Genomic DNA, 17,066 nt, shown 5'->3' with positions numbered 1-17,066 from the left:
GTTCCCTTTTTAGGTCAGGTGGTCTGGCGTTTGGCATTCCCTTTAACATTCAGGTAATATAATATATTCATCTACATATATTTATATATATATATATATACTATATCTTTAATATATAGGCTTCATTCCAGGGCCACAAACCCCTCCCACGCAGAATGAAAAGATATCATAGAAACACCCCTGTGTCAAATGCACCCATCCCACTCCCCTAAACATGTGCACCCCCCCCCCCCCCCCCCACACACACACACACACACACAACACACAGAGGAATGACAGAAGCAGTTTATGGTTGAACATATCAGAAAATATATCGGGTGCTTGTAGATGGTAAAAAAAATAGATGATGAAAAAATAAAGAAATTGCTGTTGCAGTGGCAGAGTCCTGGTGGACTCCACATTGCCAACGTAGAGGGGGTGGAGAGGAGACCAACATCTGCACCAGGTCCTACAGTCTAGTGGCAAGATCTGCACTGTTCTTACAGTGATAAGAATCCACTTACCCTCTGTCCAGAAGGAACCTGAAAAGTCTGCTTTCTCCATTCTTTGTGGAGTGCACATCACCAATTCTGATCACCCACCAGACAATGCTTATTTTGGAGGAGTGTTAACAATAACTACTGGTGTAAAATAGTACTATGACAAAGGCCAACCCAGCAGACTGCGCCTCGGATCAGTGCTATGCAAGAGAAAAGACTAATTTCCCAGCCCTAGTATTTACCAACAGAGCAATAGGTAAAAAGTCCCCGCTTTGCTGGGTTCAAAATATGGCGGTCCTTGCATGCAATCCAGTGTTTTGGACGAGTGACCTCCTTTCTCCTCACTTTCAACATCACATTAGGTAGCAATGACGGAATTCAGAGAGTTGCAGAATTCAGGAGCTTTTGGATGGACGTGATATGTAAGAAACGTTTCATAGAGAGCTGTCTGAATTTGCACACTCCTGGGAGTGGTGGAGAGGCAAGTCCCAGCAGGAGCAGCAAAAATTAGGTCATAGTTCCCGGACTGGCTGGAGAAAGAAATCCTTTCTTTGAGGCCTGTGGAGCAAGACCCATTTGTTCAGAGATGTGGATGAAGTACAGGAATGCCTGTCCGAGGTAGGCAAGAGCAAACCATAAAAGCTAGGACTGACTGAGTATGCTGTGCAAAAATGTGATCACATACCAGAAACAAGGCTCCACTGCATGTTAAATCTATACCTAGTGCTTATTGTAGCTCCTTTCCCGTGCTATTTGGCAGGACATGTTTAATGCTAAATGCAGCCACTGTCTAGCTACAGATGAGAGCACTCTGAGAAATTGATGTTACCCTCCTAGTAACAGAGTATTGGCACATAACACAACTAGGTGTCAAAAGTTGCTTTTGGTTCTAAGAATTAGGCTACATTTAACCCACAGCATGCAGCGAATGTTCTTTGCAACATACAGGAGAAAAAAGGTCTAGCGTGTCAAAACACTTTCGAAACATGCATTCCAGACAAGGGAAATAGTAGCATTAATTGAGGAACATTCAATGCACACGAGGGAAATGCGTTTAACACAAAATATACTAGAAACCACAAGAAAGCAATCCACTTAGTGCCGAAGCCAACATACAGTACACCATTCAACAATATACGGTGAGAAAATAAATGAAGTGCTTTTTGATGACTTGTTTGGCACAGTGTCCTTGGCATCTCTGCTTACATCAGTGAGGAGAAAAGGGAACTCCTACTTCCACCTCAGTTATCATTAATCCATTTGCCATTCTACCCCTACTTGTGTCAGAGTCCTTTTACAACTACCAACAGTATACAGAACTAATTTTCCAAGCTCAATGGGCTAAAACAACTTGCACTCAACTGTAGGATTCAAAAGGTTGTCTTACATCACATGAAGGCCAACCACAGACACAGCAAAGGGTGTATACCGGCAGTAGATACTCTACAGGTTCTCAGAGCGGTTAACTCCATTCCTCACAGCGTGAAATAGTAGGACACGAGAAAGATCATGTGCTCAAGAAAACAATGACAACCCCCCACCCTAACTATTTATAGTGGCACTCTAGTTAAGAACCACAGAGACGTTGTTACCGACTGCACCTAAATTCTCACTGGGTTTAATGAAAATGTTATTTACATGACCATGTGTTAGCCCTAAAAAAAAACACCTATGCTGTGTCCGTCGAAGATTGGAATGTTACAGTAAAAGGAAGTCTGGTGGCACTGACCTGGCCCACCAAAGGCTTTCTCACCGGATAAAGCTCTAAGCTTCATGAGTAGAGTACACAGTGCAGAAAGAAGTGTGAATATCAGTAGAACACAAGGTCTCTCGCCATCATATCTTCTGATCAGAGAATAAACAGCATACACTGGACAGGCTGTGCACACCAGCACATGCACATAAACTCAAGGGTATACAAAGAAGCACAAGCAGGAGATTTCAGGAAACAAGGAGCACTAGCCACTTCTGAACATTTCTCCACTTTCTGTCCATCTCGTCCCCTGAACATCAGGAGGTACCACCCCATATTTTCTGAGGAGACCACTTAACGCTGCCAGTGGACACCCTTAAGACAATCTGGAAGAGTCACTTCAGGTGGACTGCTGAGGGGCAAAAGTAAAATTGCCAGCAACTCTGTTCAAAGTATAAGGGGGTAAAGCAAAACATAATGGCAGGAGGTGGATGGGACGAAGGGAAATGTTGAAATGTTTCACCTGTAAAGGTTCGGAGCATGAGAACTTGCAGTAATCACTATGCAAGTACAAAAATAGCTACTCCTCCCTGATCTCATTAACAGAAATAGCATACCAGCATTTTTCCTGCCATATCACAGTGCAGAAGCAATAAAAAAATGCTTGAGAGAAGGTGACCAAACCCCTTCTGTGGTGAAAGCATAGGTAACTAATTTTTCCTAATACAAACCTAATAGTAAGTAAAGATACTTTAAGTAGCCCTCAACCACAAAACTCTCTTAAGAGAAACCCTAGGCCCAGTCACTTCTCATTTTAATATTTACCCTCCCCTTTACTGCCAGAGCAAGAGTTATTGTATACAATTTTCACTTGCTACAGGGCACGAAAGACAGAACCAGAGATATTTAAAGAGAGATGTCTCCAAAACACCAAAACAGGGGCATATAGAATCCCCCACACCCCCAAAACACCACTAGCCAAAAACATTCAAGAGGGATATCTTCAATAAAGCACTGCAGGGGAGCTGGGGTAAGTGGGCTCATCCCACCACAAAATCTAAAAACGAGATCACTTCACTAGGATCTCCTGTAGCAGGAGATAAAAACCACCCTCCCTCAATATCACTACTCAAACATCAATACATTCTGAGTGGTCACAAAACCAAAAACAGAAAATACAGATCCACCCTGAAATGTCCAACAAACAGACATAGGGATGTAGAAATAAGGGAGCGCCAACAGGACAGGTAAAAAGGGTAGGGATGCAAGAGTTGAGCCACACCACAAAGCTGCAAGTGTTAAAAAAAATGTATCAAACAATACCAAAAAAATAGAAAACAAACTGATATGGCCTCCAGCAGGTTGGTCGTTCCAAAAATCCCTGAACTAGTAACACTGCTGCTGCCACCGCCATGGCAGGACTGCCCGCTCAGTCCGTGGAGAGGGGATAATGAGCAAGGGAAAGGGAAGGTGCAATGGAGGGAAAGGGAAGGTGCAATGGAGGGCAGGGGAAGGTGCAATGGAGGAAAAGGGAAGGTGCAATGGAGGGAAAGGGAAGGTGCAATGGAGGGCAAGGGAAGGTTCAATGGAGGGCAAGGGAAGGTTCAATGGAGGGCAAGGGAAGGTGCAATGGAGGGCAAGGGAAGGTGCAATGGAGGGCAAGGGAAGGTGCAATGGAGGGCAAGGGAAGGTGCAATGGAGGGCAGGCGGGAGAAGGCAGAGCATGTCCAGAAGTTGAGCCGGCTTGGCTTACAGTTCAGCAAGCAAAAGGAGCCCTGGTTGACGCTGCATTCTGCGGTAGGAGTGTCAAGGTCTCCCTCCACCGACATTTGTTTTTTCGGTCTTATTTGAAGGTCCCAGCTGCCAACGGGGGGGCTGTGGAAAGGAGAGGCTCTTGCCCCCGGCTCACTGCACTGCATTTGGTCCATCTGTAAATCAAGCAGAGAAAGCCCGGTACATCAATAATCATAACTTTCCAAAACCCTGCACCCAGACCCTCTTCTTTCCCAGTTTTGAGTTAAGGTATTACACATCAACATGTTTCGCCAGTTTTAATTGTAGAGTAACACATCAAAAGTGACGTACGATGAAATGAATAGGAAATAAATGTAAAAAGAAATACACTTCGCTTCAGAACAAAGTTAGCCTGAGGCCTAAAATGAAATAACAAATGTAAAGTTACCTTCAAGGATTTAAATCTTCCAGACCTTGAGAAGCCTGCCAAAATATCCCACCTAGGCGGCCCATTAATTTAAAGTATTTCAAATAAAACATTAGTGTAATAACATGCCAGCAGCAGGGAATGTCTAAATGATACCAGCCTGCCAACACATCAGCAGCATTTTACTTTCAAATGTAGGGGTCACATACACAAACTTCTTCAAAAAAGAATAAAATGAAATCTGTAGAAAATGCCCATTCTAGGCAAGAAAAAGGGTATGTACTGGTTACTACAGTTCTCCAGGATTGGTCATCTATTAAACCTGCTGGCCCACCACTCCAGATTTATAAGGCACAGGCAAGGGGGGCCGCTATGTATGGTTCTGAGCTCTGGGGGCATGTATCTTCCTCAGAACTATTAAAAGAGGAGAATAAGTTCATAAGGCAGGTGGTACAACTCCCGATTAGTACACCTCTTGTGCCACTAAGGTTAGATCTAGGGCTGCGACCCCTAAGCGATGAACTGGCACTGCGTCCTCTTCTTTACTGGCGCAGGTTGTGGGCAGTTCCAGAACTGAGCAGTTATAGACAGGGTCTACAAGAAGTTCTAGCTATGCCAAATGTTGGGAAAATTAAGTGGCTTACACATATTAGAACTGAGTTGGATGGATTGGGCCTTCGGTCACTCTGGTCTGATCCCCTATCTGTATGTCCACTAATTTAAAAAAAGAGTCTCTCAAAGGCATACCATGACAATAAACTAGCAATACTCTGTCAACAGGAAACTCTGGGCACACATACGGAGTTATTCTTACTTATCAAGGACAGCTATAGATTTGAGCCAGTCTTGGACAAAATATATCCTCCACTTCTAAGGAAATTATAATTTACAATGGAGGCATGGGACTCTTCCTACCAGAGCTTTAACTAGTAAGTGGAGTAAATCAACATCTAGTAAATGCCCGGCCTGTGGGGTGGACGACGAAACAGATCTCCACATAGTCTTTTTCTGCCCAGCTTATTATGCCTCCCGTAAGAAATGGATTGTTCCCGTATGCAGAAGCCTGGGTTTCGTGGAGTGTTTGACCGCGCTCAGAGTCCTTAAATCAGATTTGACTGATTACATTGTCTTTGCCGTTGCCAAATACCTGGGAGCAATGTGGTACTTGAGAAGCAAACATCTTAAAATTGGACACTGATTATTAACTGACTGTAAAGTCAATTCTCCTACTGGTTCGGGAGCTCCGGAGGCGATGGCCAGTCGACCCCTGCAGGGGGTTTTTCACCCCTATTCAGAAGCTCCGGCCTCACCTGCCAGTCGACCCCGACCAGAGGAGCAGGCTCACAACTTGGGAGCTCCGGCTACTGAGGCCAGTCGACCCCAGTTGAGTAGCTCTTCCATCTTCCACGTGGATCAGGCCCTCAGTTTGGGTGCTCCGGCGATGGAGGCCAGTCGACCCCAGCTGAGCAGCTTCTCCTCGTCTTTCTCGGACCAGGCCCTCAGTCTGGGAGCTCCGGCAAGTGAGGCCAGTCGACCCCAGCTGAGTAGCTCTCCCCCGCCCCCCTTGGTCCGAGCCCTTAGTCTGGGAGCTCCGGCGACTAAGGCCAGTCGACCCCAGCTGAGTAGTTCTCCCCTGCCTCCTGCGGACCAGATTCTCAGTCTGGGAGCTCCGGCAAGAGAGGCCAGTCGACCCCAGCTGAGTAGCTCTCCCCTGTCTCCCTTGGTCCGGGACCTCAGTCTGGGAGCTCCGGCGTCTGAGGCCAGTCGACCCCGGCTGAGTAGTCTTCCCCTGCCCTCCTTGGACCAGGCTCTCAGCTTGGGAGCTCCGGCGACTGAGGCCAGTCGACCCCAGCTGAGTAGCTCTCCCCCGTCTTCCTTGGTCCGGGCCCTCAGTCTGGGAGCTCCGGCGCTTGAGGCCAGTCGACCCCAGCTGAGTAGCTCTCCCCTGTCTTCCTTGGTCCGGGCCCTCAGTCTGGGAGCTCCGGCGCTTGAGGCCAGTCGACCCCGGCTGAGTAGTCTTCCCCTGCCCTCCTTGAACCAGGCTCTCAGCTTGGGAGCTCCGGCGACTGAGGCCAGTCGACCCCAACTGAGTAGCTTTCCTCTGCCTTCCTTGGAGGAGTTTAGTAGCCTAGCCCTTACGATCTCATCTGGTTCGCCTCTTGACCCTCTTCCGCCAAAACTTTGGAGGCTGTTTCAGGAGGAACTTTTCCAGCCTCTACATTCCATCTGTTGCCAGTCATTTGAAACAGGGACTGTACCGGGTTGTTGGAAGAAGGCAGTGGTATCTCCGCTTCTAAAAAAACCTACGCTGGACCCTGCCTGTCTCTCCAATTACCGGCCAATCTCTCTGCTTCCTTTTCCAGTTAAAATCATGGAAAAGTTGGTTACCCGCACTCTATCCGGCTTCCTGGAAGGAAACACCTGGCTGGATGAGACGCAATTTGGCTTCCGCCCAGCTCATGGGACGGAATCCGCGTTAGTGACTGTGTTGGACAATCTGCGGACGCGAGTCGACAGTGGTCGGGCAGCCTTTTTGGTGCTGCTCGACATGTCGGCCGCGTTCGACACGGTCAGCCACCCAACCTTGATAGCGAGGCTGGAAGAGTGTGGAGTTAAAGACAAGGCTAGGGACTGGTTAATTTCCTACTTGGATAATCGTCAACAACGTGTGTCGCTCCCTCCCTTCAGCTCAGAGGAGCGGAGAGTAGGACAAGGAGTACCGCAGGGCTCAGCCATCAGCCCTATACTCTTTAATATTTACCTCCGCCCTCTAGTCCAGCTTATTAAATCTTTTGGGATCTCTGCATTTAATTATGCAGATGACACCCAGCTGGTCTTTTCTCTGGAGGGACAGGATGCGGTCCCACTGGAGACGTTCCACCGATGCATGCAGGCCACAGCGGACTGGCTCCGCTTGAACTCGTTACAGTTCAACGGTACTAAAACTGAGGTTCTGCATTGTTCCAGTGACCGTATCCCTAGGGACCTCCCTGACGACTTCTGGCCCCCGTCCTTCTCTGAGACGGTGTCAGCCACACACTCTGCGCGTAATCTGGGGGTCACTTTTGGGCCTAATTTACAGCTGGATCTGCACGTAAATAAGACCACGTCCACGTGCATGATGCTTATCCGGATGCTGCGTAAGGTCCTACCTCTCCTTCCTGAGCAAGCCAGATCCGAAGTAGTGCGGAGCACTATCTTAAGTCGACTCGATTACTGCAACGCACTACTATTGGATGCCCCTGTAACACTACTGGGCAAGCTCCAAAGGGTACAGAATTTGGCTGCCAAACTCGCTCTTTCCCGCCCCTACTACAGCTCGTCTACAGCAGCTCTACAGGAACTCCATTGGCTGCCGATTCACCTTCGCGTCCGCTACAAAGCCGCATGCATAGTGTTCAGAGCTATTCACGGCTTGGGACCAATCCCGCTGCGGAAAATGTTTTCTTGGTATCTTCCATCTCGAGCCTTACGCTCTTCGTCATCTAAGCTGTTAGTAGTTCCGCGCTTCCAGAGAGTGAGGATGGGTGGCCGATCATTTAGAGTAGCGGCGGCCAATCTCTGGAACTCTTTGCCACTATCCCTTAGGAGCCTTGAGTCTCTTCCAGCCTTTAGAAAGGCGTTGAAAACCTTCCTCTTCCCGAGGATAGGCTAGTTGCTGAAGTCGTTGTTAGATCAGGGTTCAAAGCGCCAGGATGCCCTTGGTGGTGACAGGCTGCGCTCTAGAAGTATACCACAATACACAATACAATACAATAAATTTGTTCATGGCAAATTATTATGCACCCGGATGGACTGTGATGTTTTAATATTGTATGTTTTAAATACTTTTTAAATGATCTATGTATATCTTTTATGGTGACACAATTACCGAAATAAAGATTTTGATGGTATCTTTTACAGATTCACATGCTTGAATTATTCCCAGATGTCAGGCTAGGAACCCAGACAGTCGGTGTTAATACAGCAGGATCCCATTATAGCATGTAAAATGGACAACAGCTATAAGTACTTGTAGCCCATCCACCTTATTAGGAGATCGAGCTACAGCTAATAATGTAGAGGAGTTCACAGCTCCAACTGTGAAATGTTTGCAGCTGTCTACAGGGAATACTGGTAGCCTAATGTGGGGAAAGGAGGATGAGCGGATATGAATATATGAAACCATATGTAGGCTGTAGTTACGGGTCAGTAACTTTTTCTTATCCACCGTGGATCCTCCAGTCACATGCTTAAATTCCGAAAACCAAAACAGTAATTATATTGTGAACAAAGCAGAGGTGGAAGTGAGGCTCACTTTAATAAACATAGTTGTGCAGCACCATCTGTCACACAATGGTCAAAAGGACACCTATCGTGTGTTTAAGATAGGTGCCAAGCTTTTGCATGGCAGAAAGATTTACAAGCTGATCTATTTTTCTATGCCTATTCTGATAAAGGGACACCTTTATCAGAATTACCACACCACCAAATAATTGGTCAGTTTTACAGTAGTCTTTAGTTCTGTCTATATGAAATTTTAAACAATGTTTCAAAATCTACAGAATGTGCTTTTTCTGCAGTTGTAGATAGTTGCAGAAGGAATGCTGGTAAATGTATTCTGGTTCAGACAACATAAAATTGGTACCATAGGCAAAAATCTAGGATTCGCAGAAAGTAACCATTTTCATGTCAAAACTTGCATCGGGTGGATTAAGATAACATTTGACCTAACACCTAGCAGATGTCACCAAAAGGAAAATGCTACTTACCAGTAGGCATCGGTTCTTGGCATGAAGAGCTGCAGAGTTGCACACTGTGCATAGATCGCCACCTAGTGTTGGGCCCGGATGTTTGCAGTTTGTTGTTGTCCTGAAAAGTTCTTTGAAAGTCACGAGATAGGGGACTCCTCCTTTGGACCACATTGAGCATGGGCATCGGATTCATCCCCAGATTGTTTTTCACCATTAGGGAAATGATGGAGCTTTGCAAGAAAAGGAAGGGTGCCCATGTAATTTGCATCTAATTAAGATAATACTGGAACAGACAAGGGTAGCCGGGGAGGCGGGTGGGCGTGTGCAACTCTGCAGCTCTACATGCCAAGAACAGATGCATACTGGTAAGTAGCATTTTCCGTTCGAGGCATATGAGCTACAGATTGCACACTGTGCATAGATTGTATAGCAGTACCCATCTGCGCTTTTTTGTATTAGGGATTATACTTCTTGCTTTAACAGTGCTAGATGTTCTTATGACATTGGACACTGTTTGGGTGGTATGTTTGGGAGGGTAGATGTTAGTTTTAGACAGTAACCAGATTGAATAATTTGTCGCACCCACCTGTCTGATGTGATGTTGGCCCAGGCAGGAAGGAATTGTTTCAGTCTTCCCCCCCATAGGAGCGGAATGTTGGGGGAAGGGGAGGAAAGTCATTGGGTAGGGGTAGAGGCAGAGAGGGAGTTGTTGGTTTTGCCTCTGCCTTTGTAGTTGTTACCCCTGTAACCCACTCTTTGGTAGCCCTTAGTGAATGTGGATTAGCTAGGGGTTTTGTAAGAGCTGGAGGGACTTTCGGAGGAGTAGCCTCTAGTGTTGCCTCTGTATGATGAGCGACAAAAAGAACATCTGGGAGCTTGCTGTTGCAAGGCTCCCATAGATTTTGCTGTATCGGTGTCTTTTTTCATCTTTTCTAAAGACACGTCAACATTTGGGCCGAATAAATGCGTCTCATCAAATGGCTGATTAAGGATGGAGTTTTGTACCTCAGGTTTAAAACCTGAGATATGTAGCCAATCATGTCTACTTAGGAGGGTGCTGGTATTAATTGCTCTTGAAGCGGTATCTGCCGCATCTAGGGCACAGCGAATGGAAGTGTTGGTAATATTTTTACCTTCCTGGATCAGTTCATTGGCTCTATTTTTGTATTTGTCAGGTAGATGCTGCATTATGGACTCTAGTTCATCATAATGAGCTCTGTCCTATCTGGCCAGCAATGCTTGGGTGTTGGCGATGCGCCAGATATTAGCTGCTTGAGATGCTGTCCTTTTGCCTGAGGCGTCAAGTAGCTTGGATTCCTGGTCTGGTGTTGAGGCCTCACCGGATGTCTGAGAATTAGCACGTTTACGTGCATTAGACCCAACTAAAGAGTCGAATGGTGCTGGACCTTTAATATAGACTGGATCTGTAGGGGCAGCTTTATATTTTTTCTCAATTTGAGGATTGAGGACCCTAGCTCTGACGGGGTCTTTAAAAACCTCTGTTGCATGTTTGATTACATCCTTAAGCATTGGTGAAATGGCAGTAGACCTTTGTGTGTTATCAAAAGTGTCTAGTAGGAAATCTTCCTCCACCGCATCTGTGTCTAAGTCCACCCCATGATATTGAGCAGCTCTTTGGACTAGTAGGTTAAAACCTATAGTGTCCTCTGGTGGGGATGGTCTAGAAGGGTATATGTCGTCTTGTGGGGGGTGTTGTAATCATCCCATGGATTAGGTGACTGAGGGGGACTATTGGTCATCTTGTGGATCAGGGGATGGAGTAGGTGAATGGTGAGGTGGAGTAGGTGTAGGAGGGGAACAGTATGGGGAGGTGGAGGAGAAGGCACCCTTACTGGAGAGGTTGCAATGTCTCTCTTCTTTTGAGAAGGAGGAGGTGCTGGCGCATCAAGTGGTCTCTTTTTGGAACTGAGAGTGAATTGACCAGTCTTAGGATCCTTGACAAGAGTTTTTTGGTTAGGATCAGGTGTGAAAAGTTTCTCTGAACAGGACAGATCTTTCCGTGTCGAGGTTGTCCTTTACCGGAACTCCTTTTCCGGGTGTTTTTTCGGTTCCGAAGCGTGTGAATCTGGAGCTTTAGGCGTTTTTTTAATTGGCTCCGAATGCGGTTTCGGCATCGATGAGCCGCTGCCAGTCTTCGGTGCCGTGTGCTTCGGTGTCGGAGCAACGGTCGGCGTAGTTGATTAAGATGGGTTTTTCTTCGGTGTCGGTGTAGGATCGGCACCGTGGATAGGCTGGCTTGAGCCCGAGCTGCCTGAAGGCTTAATGGGCTTCTTTGCCGGGCCCGAAGGCGGGGCGTGAGAAGCAGTCGCTCGGTGTGCACCCGGGCCCGAAGGTGAGGGTGTGCCCAAAGCCTTTCTAGAGGGTGTTTAGGAAGGGTTGGGGTCGACGATCTTACTTACGACCGCCGTTGAGCTGGAGTGACTTCCTTGACATTGGAGTCTTCGGAGCTGGTACTCTTTGGCATGCTGGTGTTCTGGCACGTCGACGCCCTCTTCGAAGATGTCGTCGGGGATCGAAGCTGACGAGCGGGCCATTGTTCTTCGAGCTGGTCGGTCCCGGATCGTCTTCTTGGAGCAGAAGGAGGCACAAGCGGAACAGTCTTTAGCCTCGTGGTCCGGTGAGAGGCAAAAGTTGCACACCTCATGTAGGTCGGTGTGGGGAAACTTAAACCCACATCGAGGACACTTCTTGAATGGGGTCCTTTCCATGAGCCAGAAGTAAGGCCTAGGTAGGCCCGAAAGCCTTTGTCGACGACCGGAATCGAAGACTTCGAAGGTGAAGAATCGCGTCGATGTGGAGCGCGATCGAAAAAATACCGTCGAACTGGGTGAGGATTGCGCGCCCAAGGAAATTCGGTTCCTAACCGGAGCGCAGTAAACACTTCCGAGCCCGATGGCGGTAAAAAACAATCTAGGGGTGGAGCCGATGCCCATGTGCAATGTGGTCCAAAGGAGGAGTGCCTGCTAAAATTTTAAAGCTGCTCGATCCTGAGTGCCGGCGCCCTCTCATGAGACTCCTTAATACTTCTTTAAGTGAGTCCCGTGTGCCACAAGAATGGAAGCACGCGATGGTGATCCCACTCCTGAAGAAAGCTGGTGCGGATACTTCTAACCTCTCCAATTTTAGACCTATCTCTCTATTGCCTATCTTCTCTAAGATACTGGAGAGGCATTTCAACACGCAGCTTACTCTGTTTATTGAAAACCAGGGCTTTTTACATCCATCTCAGTCCGGCTTTCGGGCCCACTATTCAACTGAGACTGCATTACTAGGGGTGACGGAGAGACTTCGGAACGGCGTCGATCGCGGTGAAACTTCTGCTCTCATCCTTTTGGATCTGAGCGCAGCGTTCGATACCGTGTCCCACTCCATCTTACTAAATTCTCTCCGCTCCCTTGGAATAGCTGGCCCCGCACTTGCTTGGTTTGCCTCTTATTTAAGTGAGCGTACATTCCAAGTTTTTTCTCAGAAAGCTGCATCTACGATCTGCTCTTCGGCGTATGGTGTCCCTCAGGGGTCTATTCTCAGCCCGTTGCTTTTCAATATTTACATCAAACCTCTCGCTACCATCGCAGAGGAAGCCGGGCTGACTATTTTTTCATACGCCGATGATACGCAGATCGTCTTTTCCCTCTCCAGTGCAGAAGATGGCAACGTGTCGGGTCTAAAAATTGGTTTGTCACTTGTGGCTGAGTGGATGCAGAGGCATCTCCTCAAACTTAACGGTGACAAAACAGAGATCATCATCCTGGGGAAGCAGAAGGATCTTTGGGGCCCTCAACATTGGCCCAGCACCATGGGTCCTACTCCTCTTCCAGCCCAGGTAGTACGTAACCTGGGTTTCCTTATTGATGACAAATTGTCGATGAGACAACAAGCCTCTAAGGTGGCGGCCATCTGTTTTACCATCTTAAGATGGCTCCAAAAAATTCTTTGGATGCTGCCCCTTGCCACGAGAAGAACAGTAGTCCAGGCTTTAGTAACATCTCGCCTGGACTACGGAAACGTTCTCTATCTTGGTGCAGATGCTGCAACTGTAAGGAAACTACAGGTCATACAAAACTCATCAGCCCGTCTCCTCTGTAATATCCAGAGGAGGTCTTCAGCTGCGCAGGCTCTTCGAGATCTTCATTGGCTCAAGATCTCGAGTCGAATTCAATTTAAAGCTTTATGCTACATGTTTAAAATTAAGCAGGGTTCTGCCCCACTATACCTTCAAAGCTTGGTTCTACCCTACAGGCCCTGTCGTACTTTGAGATCGTCGGCTAACTGCGACTATGTCATCCCCAGATTTAAGCTAGTGAATATGGGTGGAAGATCTTTCTCCCATCTTGGCCCCAAACTATGGAATACATTGCCTATTGCCATGAAGACTGAGACCAACATGCTCAGTTTTCGAAAAAAACTGAAAACTCTACTTTAAAAAAAAAAAAAAAAAAAAAAAATCCTTTTGTAGCGGTGATTGATGTCAGTTTTCTTTTTCAGTCTGTCCCTTGCGCCGGGAAACCCACTGCGGGTAGCTGTTGCGCACTATAAATTTTAAATAAATAAATATCTTGTGACTTCCAAAGTACTTTTCAGGACAACAACAAACTGCAAACATCCGGGCCCAGCACTAGATGGCGATCTATGCACAGTGCAATCTGCAGCTCATATGCCTCGAACAGAGAAATTCTGTTTTCTGTGAAATCTGAATAGACGCCTTATGGAAAAGCAGGAATGGGTCTTTTCATAATTGTTCGCAGAACTGTGTTTAGCACCTAAGCTGGCCAGTGGATGAAAGTGCAAGAGAGTCCTTTTATACGTTCCTTATCTATTCTAGTTAAGAATAGGAGTGGATGTTGGCTTCTTGAGATACTTTAGTAGTAGGAATGGGAGTATTTTAGTCTAGAGGCAGGAGTAATTATAATATTTTACAAGGCTGCTGGGAAATAGAATCAATCTGATCTTGATCAGTTTTTCTACTAAGAGATGGCAAAGATCTCTGTACCAAAACTGCCTGGCCAACGCCAGAGTGATACGGTCTAATTTGCTTAACAGGCAAGCATAGTATCAACAGTCTATGATTTCGTGGCTTGAAAGAGCTTTGATCAACTATATGGGAAAACCTGCACACAGAGGGCGCAGGTGAGTCATCAATGGTACTATGTCAAACAGTGCTTTAATTGATAGCAACTGTCATGTATCACGAAGATAAGTTACTTACCTGTAGCTGTAGTTCTCCAGTATTAGCATCAGTCATAGATGCACATGCTTAAATCAAGCGCTGTTGTCAAAGCGGGAGTTCCGCAGTATAACAGGAAAGCAGTAGAGGGTTACACTTAGCCTAGAAGGGCTAGAAAACATTCACTTCAGTATCTTATCCACATCATCTAAAAAGAATCAAACTCCAGCCAAATAGGTTGCAGCATCCTGTAGAACATTCCTCTCAGATGCTTCCTTATTTCAGATTTGCAACCACTAGTGTGACCCAATTACACTATAGAAGATAAGGTAAGCCTCTGGGGTGGAGCCCCGATGGCATGTGAAACTATGAAATATGCCAATACTGGAGAAGGATTATGTTACTTACCCTGTAAGCATCTGTTCTTGGCACGTAGTGCTGTAGATTAGGATACTTTGCATACTCCTGCCATCTACTGTTGGGTCCAGATGTGTGCCAGTGTTTCTTTGCCGAAGGTCTTTTGAGTAACAAGATAAGGGGACTATTCCTCTTGGGAATAGTGTGCATGGGCATCGACTCCATTGTTAAATTGTTTTTCTGCAGGAGGGCGAGAATGGAGTTTAAGTAAGTATTAGTAAAGAGATGCCCAAGCATATGAAAGTATAGGTAGGAACTGTAACAACCATAGGTGTTTAGGAAGGAGGGTGGATGTATGTGAATCTACAGCACTACATGCCAAGAACAGATGCTTACAGGGTAAGTAACAATCCATCCGAGGCATGTGTGTCTGTAGATACACATGCTTTGCATAGACTGTATAGAAGTGTCCTCCAAAAGAAATGGCTAACCAGCAGATGTTGCTTGAAAAAGTGTATGTAGCACCGCCTGCCCCACATTCACTTTTTGGCGTTCTAAAACATTCACACACTAGTGAAAGCATGTGATGTAAACCATGTAGCTACTTTACAAATGTCAGCTACGGGATGTTGCCCAAGAAAGCCACAGATGCCCCTATTTTCTTAGTAGTGTGCGCTCTAGGGGAGTAGAGTAAAAGTTTACATAGCTTTGATATAGCAGGTCTGAATACATTTAAATATCCATCTAGAAATGCCCGATTTAGGAATGGGCTTTCCTTTAAGAGGGTGTACAAAAGGATTTGTTTTATTTTAAGAAAGCCTTTTACTCGATCAACATAATACATTCATGCTCTTTTGACATCTAGTGTATGAAGAGCTCTTTCTGCCACAATCTGGTTGAGGGAAGAAAACAAGTAGTTCAACCGGTTAGTTAATGTGGAAAGGGGTCACCAGATTTGGAAGGAATTTTGGGTTGGTACAAAGAACCACCCTATCCGTATGAAGTTGGAAAAAAGGTTCTTCTAAAGTTAGTGCCTGGAGCTCACTGACACACCTTAAGCAATTAAGAAAGCAACCTTCTAAAAATGAAATTGCAGGGGGCAATTGTGGACAAAGTGTGGACTGACAAGTCTTATGAGAACAATATTGAGAATCTATGCGGGTGCAGGTAGGACTCTGGGTGGTATTACTCTTTTAAGGCCTTCCATGAAAGATTTAATAACTGGCACTTCAAACAAGGATAAGTGTGGTCTGTTTTTTACATAGGCAGCCACTGCCGCAAGATGTAAACCTATGGAAGTATAAGCAAGTTCAGAGCCCTGTAAATGCAAAAGGATTACAAATAATGTTTTGTACAGATGCATTGATTGGGTCAATATTTTAGTTACTGCAGTAAAGATAAATGTTTTCCATTTGGCTGCACAACAAGCTCTAGTGGTAGGCTTATGTGCTTCCTTGAGAATGGCCATACCTTCTGGTGGCAGATTTAGCTACCCGACTTCGATGACTTGAGGAGCCAAATCTCAAGGTTTAGCTCCTTTGGGTTTGGATGTCTGATTTTGCCATTGCTTTGAGTAAGAAGATCTAGGTTGAGGTGAAGCTTCTTGTGTGGAAATAATAAGAGTTTGAATAGCGTGGTGAACCAAGGTTGATGGGCCCGTATGGGAGCCACCAGAATGAGGGTGAGGCACACTTGCGTGAGCCTCGAAAACAGAAACTGAGGGAGAGGAGAAAAAGTGTAAGCAAATATCCCTTACCAACTCATTCCATAATGCATCACCTTTGGATAGGAGTGTGGGAACCTGGAGGCCAAGTTTGGGCATTTTGCGTTCTCTGCAGTCACAAAGAGGTCTTTTTTTTAAACCCACTCTTGTGGAAGTAGTGGAGGAGGACTTGGGGGTGGAGTTTCCACTAGTGGACTTGTTGCTGCATCCTGCTAAGGAGGTCATCAAAATCGCTGTCCGTACCGGGAACATGTTCCGCTAACAGATGGATTTTGTGATGCATTGCCCAAGCCTAATGGTCAACTGTAGAAAGAGCGCCCTACCCCTGTTTTTAGGTCTCGGCTAGCGAAGGCTGCGCTTGTGCAGTCTCGCTGCTGAGATTTTATGTTTTCCAGTAGTGGGGCTTGAACCCGCCCCTACCCACCCCTCTTCTCCATTGGCTGGCTTTCTAAACGGAGGCCAGCCATTGGAGAAGAGGGGCGTCTGTCCATTTAAGCCCCTTCCTTTTCAGATTGAGGGGCGTATTTTTTATGTCCTTTCTCTCCGTGACGTCATCGGACCAAAACACGCCCCCCAGTCTGAAAAGGACGGGGCTTGTTTACTCCGTTACTAGTGCGTTTGATGAAAGACACAGACACCCATTGCCATGGAAACCAGCAGAATAATTACAAAAAGGGGGTGGTGATGGACAGAGTATCTGAGTTAATCAGAACACTCCTACCCAGTCAACAGATC

General features: G+C 46.3%; 1 protein-coding gene across 1 annotated transcript in view; it reads right to left on the bottom strand.

The window, feature by feature from the left end:
• Positions 1-266: 266 nt before the first annotated feature.
• LOC144768591 (mitogen-activated protein kinase 1-like) overlaps positions 267-17,066 on the bottom strand; it is a 347,633-nt gene continuing 330,833 nt past the window's right edge. The window contains exon 9 of the mRNA XM_078652385.1: positions 267-4,100. The gene's annotated coding sequence lies outside the window, so the exon portion shown is untranslated. The remainder of the gene's footprint in view (positions 4,101-17,066) is intronic.

The sequence above is a fragment of the Lissotriton helveticus genome, chromosome 7 (assembly GCF_964261635.1).
Source record: "Lissotriton helveticus chromosome 7, aLisHel1.1, whole genome shotgun sequence".
Lineage (NCBI taxonomy): Eukaryota > Metazoa > Chordata > Amphibia > Caudata > Salamandridae > Lissotriton > Lissotriton helveticus.
The sequence above is the reverse complement of the archived record's forward strand: the minus strand, read 5'-3'. Positions and strand labels throughout refer to the sequence as shown.